General features: G+C 38.5%; 1 protein-coding gene across 3 annotated transcripts in view; it reads left to right on the top strand.

Annotated features, from left to right (window-relative positions):
- The window catches only part of BNC2 (basonuclin zinc finger protein 2), a 405072-nt gene that overhangs the window by 291801 nt on the left and 95797 nt on the right, over positions 1-17474 (top strand). The window lies entirely within an intron of this gene.

Raw genomic sequence — 17474 nt, 5'->3', positions numbered from 1 at the left:
CTGAAACTAGTACAATTTCTAGCCCTCCTAGCCTGAATTGAAAATAAATATTATTTAAAATAATAAATTAAGGAGGATAGAATTAACTAAACATTGTCCTTATGATAAATCCATTCATGAAGATTATTCACTTTTAACTGTAGGATTTTCAGAATAGTTTACTTCTACATAAGGGAAAGTAATGAACAACATTTATTGGCTATTGTCTGATATCTGCAAGAATAATAGAGATATAGATTATGCCACCATTGCATTCCATTAGAATATCCTGGTTACTTATGCTTGTTATTTAGGGGTCTGTGGCTCATAATATATTTCACTGCAATCACTTCTTATGATGGCTTGAAACTGATAGCCCTTATTTAAGTATGTAGGTAAGATTTAGGGTGCATTCCTGTACACAGTTACCTAAAAGTAAGTCTCACTGATCTTCTGATTAGGTATGCATAAGCCTACATTGTTAAATTCCTATAGTGTACACTAAATTGAAATACCAACTATAACCAAATTGTGAATTGGTAATTTTGAACTTATCCTCAGGTAAGCATGTATACAACTGAATGCTCAAAGGAAGTCAAAATAATCAAATTATTATCTATAATTGCATATTATATTTATAACCAGAACACAGTGATTGCAAAACAATAACATCCTGTGTTTAAACAATCACTGTGTTTGGAGGTAATGTGAAACTGTGGTTTAATGTTTCAGAAATAAGCTTCTCTCTAAGCTTGCATGCTTTGCTACGATGCGGGTACATGGTAGAGATTGGATACTTCTGTTTTAGATTATCTGCAGCTTAGTCTGTAGCGTGAGCTCTAAACTGGTTCAATTTGGACAATATGGCCAACTATGTTTTAGCTGCAAATGCTCCTGGTTTATTTTTAAGTTACCACGTGATTCAAATAGACTGCAGTGTTTTCTTCTAACCAGAATAATCCAGAGAAAGAAGCTTAAAACAATACATTGGTTCTTCTTCTAGTTTTTCCTGGCCAGAAGATGCCATTGTACCATATTTGGGATGATACAGAAATCTATAAACAAGCTATGGTTGCAGGCCTGAACTCAGAAAAAGAGCCCTCTGGCACATCCACAACTGAACTACAGTTGTCTAGGGATGTATCATCTGAACGCAACCTATGTGTATTACCAAAAATAAGCTGACTTCATTAGCTACAGTATAGTGCTATGTTTGAACTGACAGTGATTAGATGCATTCAATGACTTTTAAAAAAAAGAACAGTAATATATTCCTCAAACTTCTGCCATTCACACATGGAAGTATCTGAAGCTTCTCATTCAGTGACTCCTATTCCTATTTACTTGGAAGCAAGTTCATCTGTGTTTAGTAGAGGTTATTTACTAGTTACACTGTTCAGCACTGAACCCTTAGAAACTTCAATTCAAAGAGTATAGTGGCTGGGTTTGTAGAATTTTTATGAACTGAAATACATATTGCTATGTATAAAACAGGAGCACGTCTGTGTATTTCTAACAGCCCTATTCTACCAAGAAGAAATTAGTGCAAGTGGCACCACCTAGCTGATCTTCATTGAGCTAAAAAAATATAAGCATGGGCAGACCTGATTGGTCTATTTTTAATCCTGGGTGAGGTCATGTTTCCCAGGCAGAATCAGTTCATAATCTGTGGGTCCTCCTGGACCCATAGCTTCTGCTCAAAGGCAGCAGCTGTGGTTAGGAGGGCCTTTGCATTCTTCATCTTGTGTGCAACTGATGGAGCATGTTCATTGTCCCACATACCTAAGTCATCTCACATGTGGACTACTTTACATTGGGCTGCCATGAGGACCACTCCAAAACTTCAACCAATCCAGATCATTGTGGCTTAGTTATGAGTGCTAGTTGATTTGCTTATATAAAATCAGTGCTTGAGAGCTGCACTGATTACCAGTTTGTTTCCAGATGCAATTCAAAGTGTTGGTTTTTAGCATTACTGGCTTAGGACTTGGATATATTCAGGACCACCCTTTCAGTGGTTTCTGTCCATCATTAAGATTTAGAAGAGAAGGTACCCTCCAGGTCTCTACCCTGAAGACTGTCATCTGCGGAGGCAGTGGAATATATTCCATTCTCTGGAATGGAGATTGGATTCTCCATTCAACGTCTGAGTTTTTAAAAAGCAATATAACCCTGGCTTCTCAAGCATACATTTGGGGTCTGCGATACTGTCCTTAATCCTTTTTGCAAAGAGGGACAGGTTATTAGCCGTGCTCAGGGTATTTTGCTATATACCTGTTATGCATTTTGTTTTTAATTTAATTACTATATTGGACATGTATGGCACTTAGAGCCAGCTATGACTGGAGTAGCATATAGGCCCAATAAATAAAGACATACATACATACATTCTTGGATGGGGGACCATCAAGAAATATCAGGATTGTAGTTTAGACATCAAAGTCGGACAAATTGGAAAAAACATCCTGAAGGAGGAAATGGTAAGCCACTTCACTATTGTTGCCAAAAAACTACTACCAGGAGTCAAGTTCAACTTGAGGGAAACTTTGTTTACTCATAAGGATCATTGGTGAAGTCTGTTTGCCCCAATATTATATTTTGCTGAAGAGCCTTCTCATTACTATTTGTTGATTTCTATAGCAGGGTCTATTATTAGATGTTGATAGAAGTGTTTGATTTGTTGCTCCTGCATAAGAAGTAGACCATAATTTGTTACAAGTTGGAAAGCCTTTTTGTTTGTTTCTTGTTTTAAAGAAAACATTTCTGATCAGTTTATATTTAGAAAGACAATTAAATGTAAGAAGGAGCAGTGCTCTGGAATTTCATGTTTGTGCAGTTATATTAGCGTGCCAAGATGCCTGTTCACTGGAAGAAAAGAGATACAAACTCAAGTGCATATGCTCACTAACAATAGTTTTAGATGCATATCTCCAAAACACAGTATAGAGGAGCAGGTCCCACTTCTTCAGAAAACATGCTTTCGATCTGTTGAAGAAGCATGCTGGGGTGTACTTAGTCCCATGACATCTTCAGTATTTTATTCTGAATTTTTACTAAGGCCAACGTAGCCTGTGTTTTTGTTGTAGATCTGTTCTTTTATATATTCCAAATCTGAATTTTTTAGTAAAAGTTAAGCTGAAGTGAGTGGAATGTAAACTTAGGACAAGAGTGCTAGTTTCACTGAAAAGATCAAATGAGAGCTTTGTTCTTAATAACTTCTGCCTTTTGTTTTTATCCTAATTCTCCAATTATATCTTTCGGTTTTGGATAAGCTAAGGCTATTACATAAAACCTAATAAACAGGTTAGAGGCAACAAAATTGCTAGTACTTTATTAATATCCTTTATATCTTTTCAAACCTTTAACCAGTTGGCAGTTGTCTAAATGTAAAATTATAATTCTTTTTTTCATTGTGTGAAAACATGGATATGTGCATTCCCATACACTTTAGATTCATACATATCCCTTCTGCTCACAGATGTACATTTTTCTCTTAAACAATGCCATGTGTGCTTGTGTATTATAAATTCCTATGGTCTGAATAATATTGCTAAAAGGTGAATGAAAAGACCAGTATCCTGATAAGTAGATTTGGTTTCTACACAGTGCTTTTTTAAAAATGCCTTTTTTTTCCAAATGAAATGTTCAAAACTCCGAGATTGTATTCTGTAACTCCTGCATAGCAAAAGGAAGCTTGTACTGAGTAAATGTTGCAGAAAAATAGCCAAAACTTTATTTTTAAGATATCTATTAGAATGACTGTGCATGAACAGGGTAGAATTGCGGACAGGTAGCTGAGTTAATTTGTTTCAACAAAAACAGGCAATACTTTGGTGACATCTTAAAATCTGATCGTATCATTTTAACAGTATTTAGGTGTTTGAATTCATTCTGCAGCACCAGTGAGCCTTCCAAAGCTTCCCCAATATGTGAGCTGAACTGTTGTGCGGGAATTTTGTGTCTTTTCCAAGAGATCAGTACTGACAATGCAGTGGTAAGGAGCCATGTAATTTTGTCTTGCCCTTTTGCTGGCAGGCTTTAAAAGTTAGAGCTGCACCATGGAATGAATCCACAAGTAAGCCATTCTCACAACTTTGCTGTAATATCTAAAAGGCAAAGTTATCAACAGCTATACTGTGAGTCTCATAGCTGAGCACTGTAAAGCTCCACAATACACCATTACGTTAGAGGTCAGTTTATTTGGATGAAGTTAAATCATACTGTAGCCTTCAAGGCTTCAGAATGATGATCAGATGCAGTAACTGAACTGTACTGAATATTAATTGTTAAAAAAGAGAATAATTATCAAGGCAAGTTAAAACAGCTATAGAAGGCTTACCACATATTGACTTGGTTAGCAGTTGGCTTGCAGGCAGAGTTGCTGGGCAAATGAAGGAATATGGTAAGTGACCTGGGTAAGTACAGTTATTACTTATGTTCTCAAATATTCTGCATAAGCAATTTGGAAAGAAGAATCATACTGGTATATGCCTATAGAGAATAATATGTAAATATAAATAAATAAATAAATAAATAAATAAATAAATAAATAAATATAAAAATTAAATGAATTAAGCTCCACTATTACAAATGCTTACATTCTTTTATTCCCTTAAAAAATGCAGTGAGCAAAGGTTGCACATCCATAAGATAGACCCCAAACGGATCAGTTATTATATGTGCCAGAAATGGTAGACTTGTCATTGCCTTCTCTTTTGTTAAATTAAAGCCTCAATCAGACACAAAATCTTCAGTTGTATGAGCATAGATGGAGTTTTAAATTCACGTAAAACCTGGTTTACACAAAATTTTCTTAAATTTAAGCAAAAGCTGGGTTTTTCCCTTAAATTTAAGCAAAAGCTGATAAAAGAAAAACAAAAACATAACCTTCCATTGCTTATTTAAACAAAATGCCTCCATTCATCAAGGAAGGGATGAAGGGCAGTGTGGAGCCGCTCTTTGCATTAATTTGAGGTATCTTCCAATGAAAGCCAGCTTGGTGTAGTGGTTAAGACACCAGGCTAGCAACTGGGAGACTGTGAGTTCTAGTCCCACCTTAGGCACAAGACCAGCTTGGTGCCCTTGGGCCAGTCCCTTTCTCTCAGCCCTAGGAAGCAGGCAATGGCAAACCACTACACTTCCGAAATCTTGCCAAGAAAGCAGTCCAGGCAGTTGCCAGGAGTCAACACTGACTCCACAGCACACACACTTATCTTCCAATAGGAAAGATCCCAGTCCAGAATAATAGAGAGCTGCTGCCAGTCAGAATACACAGTACTGGGTGACTGGATCAAATAGTCCAAGCACAACTTAGATCATTCTGAAATCTGGTCTGCCAGGAACAGAAAATATTGTAATAAATTATCATTTAATTTCCAATAGATTTTACACTCAGGTAGGTTTTTGGCTCCCAAATCAAGTTACAATGCCAGCTGACAAATTAGAAATGAATGTATAAACAAATATAACATGGATTTGTAAAAGCTGCAAAAGAAGTAAGTAATTTTTATTGTCATTGTACTACTTGTACAACGAAATTAAATGCCACCCCAGTGCAGCTTTAAAAATATAAAAACCATAGAACCCATAAAACACATAACACACATAAAACACATAAAACACAACTTTCACATTCCATATTGCACAACCCCTGATGCTGCATTAATACTGCACTATACAGTAGAATTCAGTATAGTTGCAGCTCTAAGATAGAAGCTATTCTTCAGCCTATTGGTCCTTGTTTTCATTATCCTGTACCGTCTGCCAGATGGTAATAGTTCAAAAAAAGAATGTCCCGGGTGAGATGGGTCCTTAAGAATGTTTTAAGCCTTCTTAAGGCAGCGGGAACTATAAAGTTCTTCCAAAGAGCGGAGAGGGCAACCAATGATCCTCTGGGCAGTGGTGGTAACCCTCTGGAGCGCTTTCCTCTCTGCCACTGTGCAGTTAGCAAACAAGTTTAAAGTGCTTTCATATATCCAGGGTATGAATACCAGGTAAATACCAACGATAGGCGGAGCTGTTGCTGTTATGTCATCTTTGGGGATTTAGACCATAGCATAAGGCCTTATGAAATAGAGGACCTTTTTCCTGGCACATGAAGTTATAATAAAAAGTTGGCACTGCCCCCGCCCTCCAATCCCACTCCAAAAGCTCAGGGCTGCTATACTATGCTTTTGTCTTGGATCATCATCCCAAGCAACCAAAGAGAAAAACAACTGGGTTGTTTTTGCAATGTTTCATTGTAGTGGCTTGCACTGTGTATGCACATCACACTGCTCTGCTCTGCTCCCCCCACCTCCATATACACCTGGAAAATCCCTGTGGAGAAAAAGATCTTAACTACAGTATAGTAATCCTTAGATTTCCCCTTTCTGCATCTTTTCCAGAAATATGTAACACTTTTGATATCACATTTGATATGCAGCAGAGAGTTGACTTTTAAGGCTAAAAACTATTGAAGAACTATGGCATATAGCAATGTATCAGTACATGCAAGAGTGGAAATATACTTGATATACTGAAAACAGTGTTGCTCATTATAAGAGGCCTGAGTAGGGTTGGGCTGAATTCAATCTTGCATGGCCTTTAATTTTTTTTTTGCCTAGCATTCCTGCAACCCATTGATGTGTTTTAAATTTATGGAGCAAAAGTGTATGCTCAGGTATTTTCTAACTGCTAAAGCATAAAGTCCAATTATTGGGGCAAAACCTGTTATTAAAATCCATACTTAAGCCAAAAGCATGTGTGTTTCTTTTTTATTTTACCTGTGCCATTTCTTTTAACAGTATTACTCAGCTATTGGGATCCTAGCTGGTGATAAATGTATAATTTTATGTTAAAATAATTATATGTTTAGAATTTTTAAAATAGACTTACTATAATTAATATCACATCCCCCAAAATGTAGTTAGACAAAAGCTATTTGGATACACTGAGTCTGAAATTTTAACTTTTTTTTTCAAAAAGAGAAGAAAGCACTAAATATTTAATTATAACTTCATTCAAGGCTAACCCTTGAATAACACTGAATAAGTATATATAGAGAGATTTTATTTTTTGACAACTTCTGTCTTAAATTCTTAGTTTTATGTCACTAATGTTAAGCCAGACAGATAACTCTCTATTTCTTAGCTTTAGAGACACAGTTTATACTGGTAATAATAGCAATAATAGTTTGTTCTAACCTTTTAGCCTATATTTTAAATCTGTATTTTAAAACATTTCTCTTTTTTTAAACAGATAGTTGATTGCTTTATTCTGTACTGGTCATTGACCAAAATAAACTTTGGAATGAAACTGATTAATTTTAGGGGTGAACTAATGATATGAGAATAACCCAACAACTGTTTTTCTGGGGAAAACAGAGACCAAGGAAAAAAGGAAGGGAAAAAAAGTAAAACTGAAACTCTGAGCCCAGAGTAAAAATGGAAGGGTCCAGTATATCTTAACAGACACCCCTCCCATTACAAAGTAAACCAAATTTTTAAAAAAATGGTGCAAATTTGTGATACCATTATTATAAAATAAGGAGAATTAGATACCAAATTAACTTTTCATTTGTTAGTCTTTGTAAAGTTTGGTATACAGGAATAGATTTACAAAAGAAAAAGAAAAATCTATAATGCTGTTTAGGTATTATTAGCACATAGAAATTGAATTTATGATATAAGGAAAATGTGTTTTTCCTATTCTGTTTTGAGATGTTTCTGAAAATAGGAGGAGCCCAGTTAGTTTTAGACTTTAAGAATTTCACTTGCCTATTCATTCCAAATAAGGGCACAACCATGCCTTAATTACTTAATAAGTAAGTGTAATTTTCAACAAAACTGATACAGAGAAGGGAGGATGAAAAATTGCAGGACAGCGGACCTTCAGATTGTTGAAAATTACATTGAGTACGAAGAGGGTTAGGTTTACTTTCTAAATGTTTTACAACTATTTCAAATAGCTCTGTAGTTCAAGCAACAGAGACACAGGAATTTCAAAAGTTAACCTACAGAGCTCTTTACATGCCAAGACCCGAAATCATACATTTGTGTATATTTTGCTGAAGCTGATGAGAAATCATAAAACCAAAGAAAATTCCATCACACCCCTTTTTGCTATTCTAAGGGTTATTGAGGCCCTAAAGAGGTGCAGAACCAATCAAATTCTAAACCTATGTAAGGAAAGTTAATTTCATATCATTTTAAAGAGAAACTTTAGCTTAATATATTTCTAAAGTTTTTAATTGAGTTTTATTATTTTTTTAAAATTTATCAAATATTTCAGTGTAAGATTTTTATTAGGGGGAGAATCTGATTTTATTCAGATTGGTTATTATCAATTATTACTTTCCTAGATCTACAGTATAAAGTCATTTATGAGATAATGCTTGTCCTGGCTTAAATCAGAAAAGCATGTGCATTTGATTGTAATTTGGGAAATGAATTTGAGCTTTTTATCTCTCAAATACATAGGTATAATGGGCACTCACACAGTATTTTTTATGTTTATGTGTATTGCATTGAGGTCAGTACATTATGAAAATCTGTTATCTGGACATGTTCTAAGGAAATCTGAAGCCCCCAAAAGCCAGTATGAACCATCTTCATATGAATGTTTTAAATGTGAAGTCCAGTGCAGAAATAAATGTGAAAGGATCATTTCATAACTCATGTCATTTCTAAACATTTATGCTTACAGGACATGGTGCCATTTTTTTCAGACCATTTGGATGGGCATAGGCTTTTTCTTAACTTGAATATTTCCTTTTGTAAATTCTTGAAGTTAGGAATTAGTTTAATTTATTTTAGCATGTCACTGTATCTGGTTTTAGATAATTATGAAACCTAGGACCATAGAGACTTAAACACACACACACACAGAGACAAAGGGGCCCCAGAGAATCCCTCTTGCCATCTCCCAGGCATCTATTGATTTAGTGCTTTTCCTTGATGTCTAAAGGGTGGGTGGGGGATAATTTCCCTTCCAGCACTAATCTTTCAGTGAGATGCTAGTGCCTGTCTTATGTAATAATAAGAAATAACAGTGACGTGTGAATGTCTCTTATTAGAAGGAGTAAGTGTCATTAACACTTACTGTTGCCTTCAAAGCAGTCTGAGTACAGCTCTAAGAATAATAGGAAATGAAAATTGACTTTTATTCTGAATATATTGAAAGCTTGTGTGCTCATATTATAGAACATTTAAAATTATTTTGCATTGTAAGGTTTAGATCGCCAGTTTTTGCCCTGCATAATTCTGAAGGGTCAGTGGCTATGGAAAAGTACCTTTTAGGTATAAATAATTGCCAAATCCTAAACTTACAGGGTTCTTTCCCCTTCCCTAAATTTTATAACAGAAAATGTATAGAACTTCCATGCTGCTTTTGTAGAAAGGATGGGAGTGTGTGTGAGAATGCATAAAGTGAGACACTGAACCAATTAAAAAAAGAGGATTGCAGGGTGTGATGTTAAATTTTGTACCCCCAACGCATTGACAAATGTGCTCATAAATTTTTAGTGCTTATTCTGAAGTACTACGTTATTCAAACGTATTTTCTTCCTTGCCTTGAGTTCTATAAACAGTGAAAGTATTTTCTCCATCTTTTCTGTAGCTTGGTTTCTAACATGTGTAGTTATCATGGCAGACAAAGAGGTAGAATGCATCACAGCACTATGAATTTTACAGCGCTATGAAATTCACAGCAGTATGAATTTTATTAGCATTCTTTGTTATATTGTGCACAATCGTTTTGATAAAGCTTATCCTAAGGCTGAGGATCCTTCCCCAACTTTGGCATGACATAATATGTCCACTTTGGTTTCTGGTGTTAGAGAGGTCCTTGTCGTTGTCATTTTGGGTCAGGGGGTTGGACAAGATGTTGATGGCCATGTTGACCCCATATTAAAAGTCATAATAGGTTCCATACTGCAAGTACGGAAGTAAGTGGGAGACAGGAAGCAAAAGTAGAACTGCACAACACAGTGGTAAATGTGTGAGTGAGGGCAGAAAGGAGTTTTGGCTAGAAAATGTTCACATGATTTTGGCAGGAATAAGTTTAGCATGTTTCCAGAACTTTGGTGCAAATTGACTACTCTGACATAAATCACATACTAGCGCATTTTTTTTAGCATAAAATGAATTCTTAGAGGAAAATTATCAATCACTAAATAGTGAATCTGCATAAAGTTAACTTGCATAAAGTGAGGGAAACCTGTATTTATATAATCTCCCTCTGCCTCCCCTGCCCCTCTTTGCAAATGACTCTTGGTGGGTTACAATAAAACTTCCATGCACGATTATAATTGTATAATAGGAAGCAAAGGTATTAGAAACTCCAAGAACATACCACTATGGATGGGAAAGTGGCAGAGAGAATAATGGCTGGCTTGAAAGTGAACCATAGACAGACAGACAGACAGACAAACAGACAGATAGAAAAATTCCCCTCTCACCTCTGTGGGTGATAAGAGTTGTCCTCAGTCTCTAGAGGCCTGGGAGTTTGAGGGTTCTGCACAGTATCTTAGCTGTTCCCAGCACTGCACTCTTCTGGACAGAGAGTTCAGATATTGTTCCTGGGATCTATTGGAGCCACTCTTCCAGCTTAGGAGACACAGTCCCAAGTGCTCCTACCACCACTTGGACTACTTTGGCCTTTACTTTACCTTCCACATCCTCTCTAGTTCCTCCTTCAAGCCCAGGTACATCTCTAGCTTCTCATATTCCTTCTTCCTGATGTTGCTGTCACTTGCCACCGCTATATCACCACCACTGTCTTCTGGTCCTTGTCTACTACGATGATGTCTGGTTGATTGGCCAGTACCTGCATGTCCATCTGGATCTGGACATCCCATAGGATCTTAGCCCTGTTATTCTCCATGACCTTCTGTGGAATCTCCCATCTGGACTTGGTAGGGTCTAGCCCAGACACTGTGGAGATGTTCCTGTTGTGCATCTTGGTTGTGCCATTTAGTATATGCTGTTCCTGTCTGCATCTTACACCCTGCCACTATGTGTTAGACTGTCTCTGAGGCCTCTCTGCACAGTCTGCACCTTGGGTCCTGTCTAGTGTGGTAGACCCTTGCTTCTATGGATCTGGTGCTTAGTGCCTGTTCTCATGCTGCTATGATCAGTGCCTGAATGCTGTCTTTTAGTCCACTGGTAGGATTTACCAATATCAGCCACTTCAGCTCTCTGTCGATGGTACATCCCATGCAGGGGCTTGTCTTGCCATGGTACTTCCTCCACTTGAACTTCCTCCCATGTCTGCTGCTGCCTCAGGCATTCTCTCAGCAGTCCATCTGTGTGTGCCATCTTACTGATGTACTCCTGAATGCTCTGGGTTTCGTCCCGGACAGTGGCTTTGACACTCACCAGACCCTGTCTGCCCTCTTTCCAGCTGGTGTACAGTCTCTGGGTATTGGACTTGGGGTGGAAACCTCCGTACATTGTGAGGAGCTTCCAGGTCTTTGCGTCAGCAGCCTCCATGTCCTCCTTTGGCCAGTTTGGTCTACTGGCAGGGTAGCCAATGACTGGCAGGGCAGGGCAAACGTGTTGGTGGCATGGATCTTGTTCTTCCCATTGAGCTGGCTCTTCAGGACCTCTCTTATCCTCTGGTGGTAGTTGGATGTTGCTGTCTTCCTTGCCTCCTCATTGTGGTTTCCATGTGACTGTGGGATACCCAGGTACTTGCAGCTGGTCTGTATGTCTGCTATGTGGCCACTGGTAGTTCCACCCCATAAGACTTAAGTACTTTCCCTCTCTTTACTACCATCCAGCCACACTTCTCCAGTCCAAATGACATCCCTGTGTCCTCACTGTAGATCCATGTCTGGTGGATCAGCGAGTCAATAACTCACTCACTCTTAGCATACAGCTTGATGTCATCCATGTAGAGGAGGTGGCTGGTGGTAGTTCCACTCTTGAACTTGTATTCATATCCAGTCTTTGTGGAGGAGGGGGTTTAAGCCTATGCAGAACAGCAGTGGAGACAGTGCATCAGCTTGGTATATGCCACACTTGATGGCCACTTGTGTGAGTTGTCTTGAGTTGAGTTCCAGTGTTGTCTTCCACAGTCCCACTGAGTTCTTGAGAAAGGTCCTCGGTGTCCTGTTCAGTGTGTATAGCGCCAGGCATTCACAGATCCATGTATGTGGCATTGAATCCTAGGCTTTCCTGTAGCCAATCTAGGCTGTGCTCAGATTGGTTTGGCTAGACCTTGAGTTTTAGGCGACTGCTCTATCTATGAGCAGCTGGTGTTTCAAGCCTCTGGTGTTGTTCCCAATGCCCTTCTGTGCTGTGCTCATGTACTGGCCATTATGGTCCTGTAGCTTGGTGGCTAGGATGCCTGAAAGGACTTTCCATGTTGTGGGGAGGCAGGTTATTGGCTGGTAGCTGGACAGTGCTGTTCCCTTGTGAGGGTCTTTCATGATCAGCACTGTCCTTCCTTGTGTTAGCCAGTCTGGGTGGAAGTCTGCTGCTAGCAGGTGGTTCATCTGTGCTGCTAGGCATTCATGCACTGCTGTTAGTTTCTTTAGCCAGTAAATGTGGATCATGTCCGGGCCAGGTGCTGTCCAGCTCTTCATGTTCTTGACCCGCTATTGGATGTCTGTTACTGTGATGGTGACTGGTTCCTGTTCTGGGAGGTTGCTGTGGTCTCCTCTCAGGTCCTGCAGCCATTTTGCACTGGTGTTATGTGCCTTCTCTTTCTCCCATATGTTCTTCCAGGACTGTTCAGTTTCTGTGTTGGTGGCTCTGCTCTTACTGTCTGCAATTGGGAGTACACCTTGGATGGTTCTTTGGAGAACAGGGCATTTATCTTCTTGGCCTCTGCTTCTCTAGTGTATCTCCTTAGCCTGGCAGCCAGTGCTGTGAGCCTTTGTTTAGCAGTCTCTGTGGCTTCAGATGGAGTCAGGCCCATGTATTTTTTCTGTAGCCAAGTCTTATTGTTAATCTCCACACTGTTCTGTAGTTCCACCAGCTGACATACACACACAGAAACACACACACACACACACACACACACATGCACACATATTATTAAAGATTTTTTTAAAGGAAAATAAAAACTAATGCAAGCTATTATAAAGTAAGAAGAAGAAAAGAAAAAGAAATCAAAGAGAAAGCTAAAAGTGCAAGAAAGAAATAGTAAAAAAAAATAGAAAAGAAAAAAGATACAAAGTGGCAGTTATAACTTTACAGCAGTTCTAAGTACAATTATAAATTTACCTGTTATTCTGTGATTACAACATGACTCTCTTCTTTCTATACTGTATCCTGTCTAATCATCAAAACCAGAAAACATACGTTCATTTTTTTATGTTTTACTCAAAAAGTCCATAAAGAAGTCAATTTGATTCCAATTTGTTTAAAAGCACTTTCACCAAAAAAATCTTTCAAAATAACTATCCCTTTTATCCATTTTAAACTTTCTTACATCCACTCCTTGTTAAGCTTTTTGTCACAAGTTTTTAAATCTTTAAACTTTTTTTTTTCTTTGTAACCCAGAAAGAATGTTGAGTCACTAAGTGGAATTTTCTTTTCCTGCTGCTCAGAAAATCTCTCTTTATCTGTACATTAATTACATCCAAAAATGTTTAAGAAATGAGGCTCATGTGAGTCATGTGTCCATATAGGCTGCATTACAGCTGTGAGCTTGATTGAAATCCCTCGGCTTCCAGTCGCTCAGCTCACAAGCTGACCACAAAAACCTCAGTTCGTGTAGGGTACTCATGAGGAGCACCTGTCCGGAGTGCAAGTGGGTGATCTCACGATCTCTCCTTCATCTGGAAGGACTACACCAGCCAGAATTCGCCATCTGGCCACCAGTCTCTGCCGCAGTGCTGTCCTCGCTCCCTCAGGGACATCTAGTTCGCCATGAATCCTCACTGGAAGCCCCGCAGCCTCATATCCTTAATTCAGATGAAAAGTGAGTTCCATACTTAATATGCAGCAGTTTACAAATCAACTAGGAAAGAAGCAGAAATTATCTTAGCTCTCCAAAACAGAGAACATTGTGAGGAGAATTGCGTTCATAGCCAAAATGTTGCAAGGTTTCCATCTGGAAATGTCCTATAACAATGTTGATAATTAAATTATCAACTTGTTATATTAAACTGTGTATATTTGTAGCCTTGTAGATTTGGCTTTAAATGGTTTACACTGAGATATGTAGAGGCAATTTTTTAATGGAAGGGCAGTGGTTTTGATTTTTGTCACATGTGTGGTCAGACAGGGATAATCCCTCCTGTCTTGGTTTGAGGAATCTTGATTTAAAATTGGTGTTACTGAAAGGAAATGAAACTTCCTTGGTCTCATCCTGAATATCCAGAAGCATTACTCCCTTTCTCACCATAAACCCTGAAAATTTGACTGAAGGGAATGACTTCAGGAGAGCCTTATCCTTAGCCCAATTTAATGCTCTCCCTACAGCCGTTCTAGAAGGAAGATACAGGAAAATCCCTTATGATACTCGATACTGCCCTGTGGCACGGGTCCCATTGAAACCACAGTCCATGTTCTCTTGTATTGTCAGTTTTATAGGGGCATCCGCTTTCAGCTGATTACCCCTCTTTTATTTAAATTTCCCGGGCATTCTGATAATTTTTATTTGCACTATTTGCTAAATAATCAAGATAAATCTATTTCCTTAAAAGTTGCAAAATTTTGCTACATAATATGTAAGCTTCGCCCACGAATGGTTGCTAATAGTTATTGATGAAAGGGGTAATACTGTTGTCTGTTTTATTGTATGTATTTTTATTGGTCAATGAGTGAAATAAACATGATGATGACTTCGTTAATACTAGGGGAAATGTTGATGAATTTTCCACCCCATTTTTTTTACCAGGTGCAGAGCCACTAGAGCTTTGCAGGTGGTCCTTTGTGGGATGGGTGGTCCTCCTTATCTGCATTCTCATAATCAGTGGTTATGAAAATCCATGCCTGTACCTTAGATACCAGACTTTGGTATATATACAAAGGTATATATATATCTGCAGATTTGGTCTTGTTTTCTGTTACTTCACACATGAGCAAAATGGCAAAATGTGTTTTTGTTTTAAAGTATCTTACTTGTCTGAAGAGTGTGTCTGCATTTGGTATTCCTCATTCATCTGCAGCATATCTTGCTGGGTTGGTTCTTTTTGGGGGGAGTGACTCATTCAGCTTGTGATGAAGGGAGTCACCAGACTCCACCAAGTGTCTCAGGCTGACTTCTTTATTCCATGAGGTTCTTTCCTGATCTCAGTGAAGGGGTCTCTCAATTGCATCACTGGATACGAATGTTGCCTGGAGACTGATTGCAGTACAAGCATTCCAGTGGAGTGACTGAGAGGTCACCCCAAGCAATCTGTGGGCAGCACTGTTGGATGAGAGTGCTGCCTACAGACTACTTGCTGTGATCTCTTGGTTGCAATGCTAAATGCTAGCAGTGCCCATGGTCTCCTTATGGCTTTCTCCAATTGCTGAGAACAGTCTGGAGGCAGCAGAAGTGTCCAGCAATGCTTCAGCAGCACTTTGATCATCGTGAGTGATCTAATATCCAACAGTGTGACTGAGAAGCCCCTCCTTTGAGATCAGAAAAGACCTGTGTGGAGTGTGTATTCCCTCAGTCGCCTGATGGGTGAGACCAGATACTGTGCAGAAGCTGTATGGAGTATCGTGATCAGGCTGACCCAACAAGATTCACCAGGACTAAGAGAGAAAAAGGATCAAGTACAATATATGCATGTTTTGCAGACCATTTTGGGAGGAAGTGCTTGTGGAAAAAGAGAATGACCATAGTCTCTGAAACCCAACCCCTCAATTCCCATAGACTCAAAATCTCTTATCTATGATTTTATGCTGGAATAGAATGCCTTTGAATACCAGAAACCACTGTACTAGAGACCTTGGCAGATCTTAGGGAAATTCACTGAAGAAAGTATAGGTAGTCCTCATTTAGTGACCATAATTGGGACTGGCAACTCCATTGCTAAGTGAAGCAGTGGCTAAGTGGGAAATCACATGACTGTGACTGTGCTTTTCACCCTTTGGAGTGCTCACCCCAGTGCTGGGATAATTAATAAGAAGGAAATTAATGTTTGTATTTACATTCATTGGAGAGGAAGGGATTACAAGAGAGTACACATCAAAAGCAATGCAGTGGCACCAGCAGCCATGAGCACACTAAGCAAATAGCCTGGTATATTCCCCATTGTGTGCCTACTTACTCTCTTGTAATCCCTTCCTCTCCTATCTCTCTGCTCTGCAGGGGGGAAAGAAAAGAAAAACAACAGGTCAGGCACAGGACAACACATACTGACTGTAATGGCAATCGCATGACTGTGGCAATCACGTGACTGAGAGACAGCAACATTGTAACTTCAAATGGTCGCTGAATGAGGCAGTTGGTAAGCAAGGACTACCTGTACAGTTTGCCCACTCTGAAAACCAAATAATGAAAGTCATTAAGAAAGTGGTCAGTGAGCAGCCTCTGCCATGCAAGAACCAAAGGGACATTTACTGTTTTACTTCTGTGTCTTGTAAATGCAATTCAAGGTTTAACATCAGCAGTCAATCAATCAGTCAATCAATCAGTCAATCAATCAATCAATCAATCAAAAATCCCTGCATATGTTGTGCACATCCTCTAGCCTTGCATGTATATTTCATGGTGGAGAGGAGAATAGGGGTTAAGGGAAGTCAGTAACTTCTGTGGAGCAGACTTCAGAGGAAATCTTCTTTCCTGGTCCCTGAAAGTCTCTTTGGGGCCCAGCCTTGTTACTTCAGCTCAGTCCTCCTTAATGCTTAATGGATTGGCTTTGAATATTGAGCCAACTTAATAACAACTTAATGAAGTTGAGCCAATTCCTCAAATGAATTTTCACTTTCTTCCAAACACCTCTGAAAAGATTTTACTGTAATAATAACTTTTGTGAGAAAGAAAAAGAAAAGATTTGCACAAAGCTCTCAAGCTGCAGAGATTCTTGAACAACTAGAGTAAGATAGAGGCAGAGAAAACATTTTAATATTTTATGTTCTGACCATGATTTGAAAACCAGTCTGGCTTTTACTACTATTGCGCTGTGTAGTTTTTGTCACTCAAGAATTCATAATAATCCATTTTAAAAAGTATTGCTTTTTGTCTGTAGAAAACAAGAGATTTCTACTTGGATAGTTTATTTACACAGGTTGACAACATAGCTTTAGTGTGTGGTTTCAGGAGGAGGAAAAAACCTGGGCATATATTGTATATAGTCCTTTGAGAATTAATTCTTACCAGATTACACTGTAAATAAAGTTAACTGTCATAAAATAAACACAACTGTGGTGTATGCCATGTGTTTTATAATTATTTTGTGGCTTCTTTTTTGTTTGTTTGTTTGTTCTTAGTGAATGGAAACATTCTGATAGTTCTGTGATGAAGTTTATATGTTACAGAAGTAAATTACAATTAAACAATCAGTCAGCTAGACATGTGAATTGGGTTAAGTGTATTTCTTTTCCTGTTTTTTTTTTCTTTCTCCCTTG

Source organism: Python bivittatus, unplaced genomic scaffold (genome assembly GCF_059951505.1).
Source record: "Python bivittatus isolate LINGU-HERP-01145 unplaced genomic scaffold, Pbiv_v1 ctg000850_np1212, whole genome shotgun sequence".
Taxonomy (NCBI): Eukaryota; Metazoa; Chordata; class Lepidosauria; order Squamata; family Pythonidae; genus Python; species Python bivittatus.
This window is presented reverse-complemented; position numbering and strand designations above follow the sequence as displayed.